The 9,498-nt window shown below is 36.3% G+C and overlaps 1 long non-coding RNA gene across 1 annotated transcript; it reads left to right on the forward strand.

Moving 5' to 3' along the window:
- Window positions 1–4,032: 4,032 nt before the first annotated feature.
- Window positions 4,033–9,285, forward strand: LOC111326944 (uncharacterized). The gene is made up of 3 exons (XR_002694484.2): window positions 4,033–4,446; window positions 5,129–5,204; window positions 6,006–9,285. It is a non-coding gene; the product is annotated as an uncharacterized LOC111326944 (long non-coding RNA).
- Window positions 9,286–9,498: the final 213 nt, after the last annotated feature.

Here is a 9,498-nt window from a genome sequence, read left to right on the forward strand (position 1 = left end):
TTTTTTTTATTTATTCCATTTCACTGCAATTACATGGGAAAATAAAACAAAAGAACACACAATAATAACAAATTGGGTTACATAACAAGGCAGTGGGGAAGACTAGAAGGGAACTGACGAACCATACGTGCTAGTCAACCCATTATGAAAAAAATATACGGATATATAAAAAACTTAATCAAGGTATGTAACTGGCTAGCTGCTAACTACCTAACTGAGTAATCTAACTAACTTACTAACTAACAACCTTACTAACTAAGTGCTGGTTTAGCCCAGGTGGTACATGGGTGCTCAGGGTCGAAAACCCTATCGTTATAAAAATTAGTGCATAGTCTCTTAAAAGAAGAAACACTACAGCTAGCCGTCCTCAACGCATCAGGCAGATTGTTCCATAGATACGGAATCCTATTAAAAAATGTTCCCTTAAAAAGTTCCGTCCTGAATCTATTAATTCTTAGTTTATTACTTGCATGCGATCTTAATCTCTCATCTGAACAAAATTGAAAATACGACTTAAGTGAAGAGTTAAAATGCCCGCACTTCAGTTTATAAAAAGTTGAAAGATCCTTGACTTCTCTGCGGTAAACCAGTGGTAGCAGGTTGAGACGTTTTAGGCGTTCATTATAGCTAAAATCGGGTAACATAAGCCGAGTCGCACGTCGTTGCACCCCTTCTATTCTTTTTATCATAGTAATTGATTTTGGGCTCCAGATTTCAGAGGCGTACTCAAGGTGAGAACGTACGAGAGCCACATAAAGGGATCTCAGAGTTGGTAATAAAATTTTGCTTCCGCTGATAGTGCGACGAATAAAACCCAGCATTTTGTTAGCCTTGTTTACCTGGGCTTGGATGTGATCATTGAAGCTAGCTGTATCTGACATAAGTACCCCGAGATCGCGTTGGGCTCTCACCCTGCTAAGAGCCTTCTCTCCCATTCTGTAGTTGCAAATTATGGGGCTGCGTTTCCGTGTTACTATGCAAAGTGAGCATTTGTCAACATTGAAGGCCAGCTTCCAGTTGTTACTCCAGTCAACCAGCTTGTCAATTTCGTCTTGTAGCAAGGCACAGTCAGCATAAGATCTTATGGTGCGGAAGCACTTAGCGTCATCAGCAAACAGAGCCAATGTGCTTGAGTGAGATAACGCACTCGGCATATCATTAATAAACAACACAAATAAAGCAGGTCCAAGTAGAGAACCCTGTGGGACTCCTGAGGTGACACTGAACCAATTTGAGCTTTTACCATCAATTACTACTCGCTGTAGCCTATTGCCAAGGTAGCTTATGAACCAGTGCAACAATGGTCCCTTAATTCCAGACTGATCCAGCTTACTGATTAGATGTGCATGAGATACTGAATCAAATGCCTTGGAGAAATCCAAGAAGGCGACATCCGTTTGTTCGCCATGGTCGATTGTTCTGACCATCCGGTGTACTGTGTCGAGGAGCTGAGTGATAGTAGAGCGTCCTTTGACGAAACCATGTTGCATGGGATAGATTTTATCGGCAATAAAGTTGGAGAAACGATCAAGAACAATGCGCTCAGTAATCTTGGAAATAAGGCTTAACAGTGAGATTGCTCTATAGCTACAGACATCTTCGTTGTCACCTTTTTTATAAACAGGAACAACGTTTGCACGCTTCCAATCCTGTGGGACACAGCCAACTCTTAAAGAAATATTAATTAAACGTGTTAGAGAAGGTGCAACTTCAGATGAACATTCCCGTAATATTCTGCCCGGTATTTGATCAGGGCCACACGCCTTGGATGGGTCAATGTTTTTCAGCGCTTTAAACACTTCCTGGATTGTTGCTTGAATAGAATACAATTCATTATCTTGTGCAGTAAAAGTGGTTGTTGTTTCTACTGTATGCAAATCGGGCTTCAAAAACACGGAGGCAAAAAAGTGATTAAATAGATTTGCCTTGGCCGAGGGGGTTGAGGCTTTAGCACTACCAAGGTGGACAACTTTTGGAATCCTTGCAGACTTTGTTTTCGATCTATAAAAGTTCCAAAACTTTAACTCCCAAAAATTATAACATAACCAAAGTAAAGCGCGCGCTCTGATTGGTCAATTTAGCGTCCCCCATTTGCCCCATGGGTGTACGCTGCTGACGTGAGCAAATGCAAAGACTATTTTTCCACGCGCGCTTGTTTTCTTCTGGTCACGTAAGATTTGTTAAATAAAAGTGAACTCTTTAGCTACAATGTATCAATGTTATGTTATAAAACTAATGGTAAACACCACAGCGTACACTATTGAGTTATGGATGCACTTGGGAGGTTTGCTAAGCACTCAAGAAACTAGAGTCGCTCTCGGCTATCGCCTCGAGCGACTCTTACGCTTCTTTCGTGCTTAGCAACCTCTCGCGTACATCCATAACTCTATAGTGTACGCTGTGGTGTTTACCATTTGTTAATTAGGTGCCGGTCAGTATTTGGAGCTAGTATCTAGTATTGGCATTCAGTTAGCAAGACTAACTTAATGCGGCCTGTTTTACGAATTTGATATCTATTTATTATATCCCTTACTGTAAAGCAAATGATACATTATGAGAAAACTATCTTACCTATTCAAATGTATATTCATATCTATTAGAAACAGTTTTAAAATCATACTTACCTGGTCTGAATAAACCTTGCTAACCAATTGCAGTCTCGAAAGTCTTAACTTTTTGCCGACACGTACGATGCTCATCATAAATACCTTAACCCATTGCTGATCATTTTTTGCCCACGACTTACTTAATTCATTACCACCGACATAATAAAACCAACTGCTTAAATTTCATAAAATAGTGATACTAGAGTGAGTCAAAACACTTTTTCCTCATGGGAAACAGGATAAAGATCCTGTTCCGGGGAGCTTGCCGTGTTGTTTCATTTTCTTTTTTTAACCTTCCCTTTTTTTTGACGATATGTTCCTATTCCCATTTTACACCAAGCTTAGAAGTACTCTGGTGTGTTTTTGTATACTCCTTATTTCACTTCAATACATTAGTGTTAACACTTTTGTTACACTCTTAAATGGAGGACATGCATCTGAACACCACTTTATTTCAGTAATCATTCCTAAACTGGCTAATAGCAGAGTTTTTGATGAAATGTCATCTTACAGCCACAACACTTTTTTTCTATCAGGATGCATGTTTGTGCAGTTGATGGTCGTTGATCCTTGCAGTACATACACCACACTATTAAACTGGCTAATAGCAGAGTTTTTGTTGAAATGTCATCCTACAGTCAAAATACGTATTTTATCAGAATGTTTGTGCAGTTGATGGTCGTTGATCCTTGCGGCACATACACCACTTGTTACATATAAAGTTAAAATTTGCTCTCCATTCAAGGTAAGTTCCCCGCAGCGCAGTGGGTTGAACATTTTACCGCCACAGCGGTTCCATACAGATGCTGATCGTGTTCACGGGGAACTTGCCGCTTTTTTGTTTGATTTCAGTTTTTAATTCTTTTTTTTGAATAATTTGTTGTATTTCCCATTTTAAATTTAGCTTCTACCTAATTGAAGAGTGCGAGCAAAGAGTAACCTTGTCCTTAATTGATAAAATAGTTAACTATGCTACCACATATCATGGAATGTCATTTTATACTGGTCTTTTTATTTTGGTGCATTAGTTAACTATTTTATCAATTAAGGACAAGGTTACTCTTTGCTCGCACTCTTCAATTCTAGATTAACATCGGTCCAGGGGAACTTGACTTTTTTTGTTTCATTCGTTTTTTAATCTTTATCTGGATGGTTTGATCTTTTCCCATTTCATAGTCAGCTTCTAAATACTCTGGAATGTCTTTGCATACCTTTTTTTTTTTTATGTATTTCTGTACATTAGCCAGGGTATTATTTCACCTGTGGGTAAGTTAACACTTTTACCAGAGTCTCAAACTGAGGTTATGCATTAGTACTCTGCTGAATTTAAACAATTTTTAATCAAACAGCAAAGTTTGTGTATATATAGTTACGTCACTTTAGAGAAAAAAAAACATTCAGTTTTACACAGTTTTGCTCTTTTTCCTAGCAGCACGTACTCCACTTGTTATAAACACTCTCAAATTTACCTCTTCATTCAAGGCGAGTTCCCTGAAGCGCAAGGGGTTGAACATTCTGCTGCGATACTGGTCCCGCCCTTTTATTTTGTTTGATTTCTTTTTTAATCTTTCTTATCATCATTATTTTTTTTCATTTATTGGCAAGTTTACGATTTTCTAACTTTTAAAAATTTAGGTTTGCCAGATCAAAACTCTAGATACATATATTAAAACACGACTTTGTACGATACGATACAGAGTTTCACGTCTACTATTTACGTTTGTAACCTGTCCCATGACCCTTTGCGAGTGTGAACTTTTTCGGGGACGAAGTGGCCGTCGTAGTTCAGAGTGCCCAACCCAAGGACTTTATGTTGGGCTCGAATTTGCTCTTTCTGGAGGTTTGTTATTCGTCCTTTAATTATTTAAATAGTTTTTGTACTTCTCTTCTTATTGAAAAGTATTGAACTTAATTCTCTTTGTTTCTTTTGAAAGAGTTAAGCTTCTTTCAAAAGATTTAAACTCGAAATCGACATCGCTCCGACATGATGTACAAAAATCAATTACAAAATTACAAAATTCACAAGAGCGTCGTCCATTATGGACGACGCTCTTGTGATTCTTGTAACACGTAGCTAAAATTATGTGAGCTTGAACTGAAACTGGTGGATTATTTTCAACCTGCAAATATCCCCTGGATATAGTTAAGAAAATTTTTCCTAAACTTTGAGAAGTTTCGACAGTTAATGTATTCTTAGTAATGAGTTATCTTTGGTGCAGTCGATCTTGCTGTTTGAGTTAATGGATTAGCATTTTCTGCTTATGGAAAGCAAAAAGAGTATCCCAGTCATTCTTCGTTGTATGGCCTTTTCTTCGCAAGAATCAAGAACGGTTTTGTGGTCCAGATAATACACCTTGTCACTCTGTGCAAGTGTTTGGTTTGACAGTCGTCCAGGTGGCTTTGCGGCCAGAGACGTTTTGAAGACTTTTCAATTGACCTAATTCTGCGTTTTCCTCAAAGTTTGTTCTCAGTGTTTGCACTTTGTGCTGAGTATTTCTAAACTGAATTTACTTTTTTCGAAGGCTTGAGTTGGAAAACATCAATTGCAGCAGTGGATCAGTGCTTACCTGAAACAAATATTTTTCTGCATCCGAACAGGTAACATTTGCACTCATGTATGGCATTTATATTCGCCTTGAATGCTGTATTTACAGTCAATAAGGCTAACTAGGATTATTTTAGATAACATCTTAAACTTAAATAATAGTGTCAATGATAAATATGTTAAAACTTAAAAAATAGTTGTCTGCAGGCCATTTTTTTTCTACTGGGCCATTGTTAAATTTAAGAAACAGCTTTGCTTTCTTGTGAGATCAACAATTTTGAAAAGAAAATCAACTACCATGCTGGTAAAAGGTCCTAAACCAAAACAATTTTTCATATGTTCTCCCCTTCTCTACCCCCAACTAAGCCTGCTAGGTTTTACTAGGACATCTAACAGGACTGATAGACTGTCAGTATGTTAAAATTACTGACTACCACACAAACATAATGATCAAATGACATGAACACAGACTGAATGATGGTCTGGCTGAATGAATGACTTAATGAAGGAATGATTTTATGAAATTCATGAGTTGATGATTGAGTGAATGGATAAATGAATGAGTGAATGACTAACACTTGTGCATGTATGGCATTGAGTTATGATACAGTTTTGAAAGCACTGGTTTGAAAAGCCTGATTTAAATGGGGTTAGCAGGACTACCCCGTTAAACTGTGCTGAAATTGACATGACACATTATGATTTCAATTAAACAATATGTCAGAAAGGCAGATTTCATGTAATAATTTTACTTTCTCTCTCTCAATATTTTGTAATGATGTTGTAGTTGTTGACTTAAGCATCAATTTTGAACCTTGACAAAGAAAGTAATGGAGGGACATTTCATGTCACAGGATAAATGCTAAAAGATGGAGAGATGGATGAGGTAGACCAGGCAGTAGGCAGAAGACCATAGAGCTCCAGGGATCAGACTGTGGCTGTAATGTGATGTTTCTTTAAGTTTACAATTCCACCTCTGGGTTAAACAGGTAAACTAAGCCCTTGTATAAGCCAAGTTCAGTTCTAGATTCACATCAGACATGCAATTTATCATAGATTCCATGTGTAATTCTCTCTGTTTGCAAAATTCAATGCAGTCTTCTTCATTCCACCCTCCCTTGGTTCTCCATTAATCAGTCAGTAGTGATTCACTTTTTTCACTGGATCTATAGACAGTTTATATTAATAAAAAATTTCAATGTGCTGTCAAAACGAAATTATCTGACTTCTTGAGATACTTTCTATCAACTGGCTTTGTCATTTTTTGCCTAAAGAAAATCATATGTAATCTATATACAAAATTGGTCCAGAGGGTTGCAGTTAAGAATACCTGCAATTGACTTAAAGTAACAGAGAGATCTTCACTGTGAAATCTTAAATTTATGAAAATGAGAGAGGAAACCAAGCAGGATTTCACAGACACAGTTTGACAGAATTGAAAATGCACGACTCTTGTAATACCAGAGTGATGCTTTACTTTCTAAGCTGTCAAGCTAAGCAAGGGTTTAAACTTTGAATGACATGAGAGGCCAAATCCTCTCTTGAGGAATATTTGAATTCTTCAGCAATGTGAGCAAAGTTTATTTTTTCATCGGTATTGTTATACAAAGGAAAGCAGTGCCACTTGAAAAAATCATAAATTCAAAATCATTCTCAGTCATGTAAAATTTTAATGGGTTTAAGAACTTGTGAAGGTCATCAGTGTAATTTACTTTGAAGAAGAAATAGAAGTTACAGAAGTTGCCGTCATAGACAAGAAGTAACCATTCAGAGCACAGAAAAAGACACAAAAGTAATGTAATAGCCCATTCACACCAGCAATACATGTTAAATTAAACTGGGTTTAAATGAATGAAAGTCAGAAACAGAGAAATGAAAAATGATTTTTCCATAGGTCTCAAGAAGTCACTAACTTTTCATTTTTTTTTTCTATTTTTCATTGTGCTAAATTTGAAGTCAACAAACATTGGTGAGAGCAGCTTCTATGTTCATTAACACAGCTGTTTAAAGCTTTGGTGTGAATGGGGTATTAGTAATTCTATCCATTTCATCCTTTTCCCACCCGACTCATTTCTCTCTCTCTCTCTCTCGAGTCTGTTTTTCCTGGGTTTATGTAGTGTCCAAAAGGTGAGAGAATAAGCCTGATAAAACAGAAGAATATGAAAATATAATAGAAGGGCTGGGTCCTGCTTTTTTTCCCTCCCACTTTAATGTCCATCTAGAGCATGGTTCCATGATAAATTGCATGTCTAGTTTGTTTGATACAGTTAAACCTTCCTGGTGACAATCTTACAGAAACTAAAGGAACTACGACATCATATTTATTAAATCTAATGTATGCAATCGACCATATGACCATTTGAGACTTGAGCCTAAGAGACATTTGAGTCAACTAAACTGGAAAAAGAACTACGAGAACAAATCTTTTTGTCCAAATGGTGAGTTTCTTGATGAGAGCTAGCTGTTGTAAACGTTCACTGAAAATACTTCATTGCCAATGGAGATTTTTTTCTGAGTAATGCCTTGGATTAGAATAACAAAGTTTCATATAGGTGAATGAGACTAGCTTATCGCTGCTATGATGAACTGAACTGTTTGCAAGCAAATAAATCCCATAAAAAGAAATAGAGGTTTTGCACAGCAGCCATGTTGGATGGCAGGAACAATAGATTATTTTACCCATGGGAAAAAATTTCTTTCTAATGCAAAATATTTTCATTGTTCCTGCCATCCAACATGGCTGCCATGCAAAACCTCTATACAAGGGTTGATTAAATAGATGCTGATAGGCAACGTGATGCCAGAATTTCCCCTTCATTTCTCTATGGCCCAAAACTATAAAACTATAGTTTTGTTATGCCTCATAAAGAACATAAATTTTCCTTGGCTAATTTTATAATTTCCAAAACATTTTCTCATTCTGCAAAATTGAAACCAGATCACCTACTTTACTCTAAGATACATAATAGTATTTCATTGGTTGTCACTTATGGATGGTTTGACTGTATTTCATTTACTGTGAAACCTCATGGCTGTTTTCTTAAAATCTCTATGCATTTTCCTCAGTGAGCTAAATTGTGATATATAAAATTTGATATATTTGGATTAAAGTACAATTTGGAGGGATGAAATTAATTGGTGGGTCCTCTATTAACAATAAAAGAATATGCTTTCCACTGCATGACAGATTGTATGAGGCATTACCAAGACAATGTCACCTATCACTTAAATTGGTTTACAAATAAGAATTCTTTCATTTTCAATTTCTTTGTCCTTTATTCCTTCTTTCACAACTAAAGGAAAAGAAAAGAACCTTGGAACTGAAGTATATTGGCCACAGTTTGACACAACCAAAAACTGAAAATTTTGCTTAGAAATATAAAATTTGATACAAAACATGTAAACCAACAAGAAACCAAACTTTGCAGCAATATGAGAACAATTTTACTTACCACAGTTATAAAGCTTCTTTGTGAAATTAAAAATATTTCATTTGGCCTTTAACTTTGATCAAAATTTGCTTTGAATTCATTTTTGGTTAATCGACTAAAACTCCAGATTAACACAAATATATGTTGTGACTCTCCTGTGCTCACTGAGGAAAAGAAGAGGTTTAAAGATAATGTAATATGAGTACTTCAGTCCTTAAACAATTTAAAGTCTCATTCCTACCTGCAATAACAATATAAGTAAGAAGAAGACTGATTATACCCAAGATTTTTGCGACAATATTTGTAAGATTTTGGCAATTGAAATGCCCCAGAGTTAGAGCCAAGAAGACTCTAAGGGAAAGTTTTTTAAAGAGGAGAGGACTGAAGATATGTTCACAGTAAGTAATTCTTGAGGTCTCAATAACACTTAGTGGTACATTTGAGATTGGCTCAAAACTTGCCTGATTGTTACAATAAATGTTCATAAAAGGTTTGGTTAAAAAATTTGCACTAACAGCATATTATGTCATGTACCACAAAGTTTTGTTGAGACTTAAACTGAACCTGGCTTTATTTTGAGGTGTTTACTTTGTTTATTCTAACCTGCAAAGTTAGACAAAAGTATTTTATTGAGGAAATAAAAATGTCTCTGTCTAAGTCATTACACAATTAAAGAAAAAATAAAAAAAAAACATTTAGCCAATCTTTTCCCTGTTCTCTGATTGTTTCCACTGTGCTTCTCTTTTACAATGCTCATTTGTTATTCCAACTTTAAATTACTGGTCTGTTTTGTCTGATTCTTTACTTCATGCGGGAGACAGTTGTACACCTAGTGGAGATAGCCATTTGCTCTCAAGTAGGGGGGACAGGGTAAAGGAAAGTGAGAGTTTGCTCCCATGTCTCCAGGGTTTCTGAT

The sequence above is a fragment of the Stylophora pistillata genome, chromosome 13 (assembly GCF_964205215.1).
Source record: "Stylophora pistillata chromosome 13, jaStyPist1.2, whole genome shotgun sequence".
Lineage (NCBI taxonomy): Eukaryota > Metazoa > Cnidaria > Anthozoa > Scleractinia > Pocilloporidae > Stylophora > Stylophora pistillata.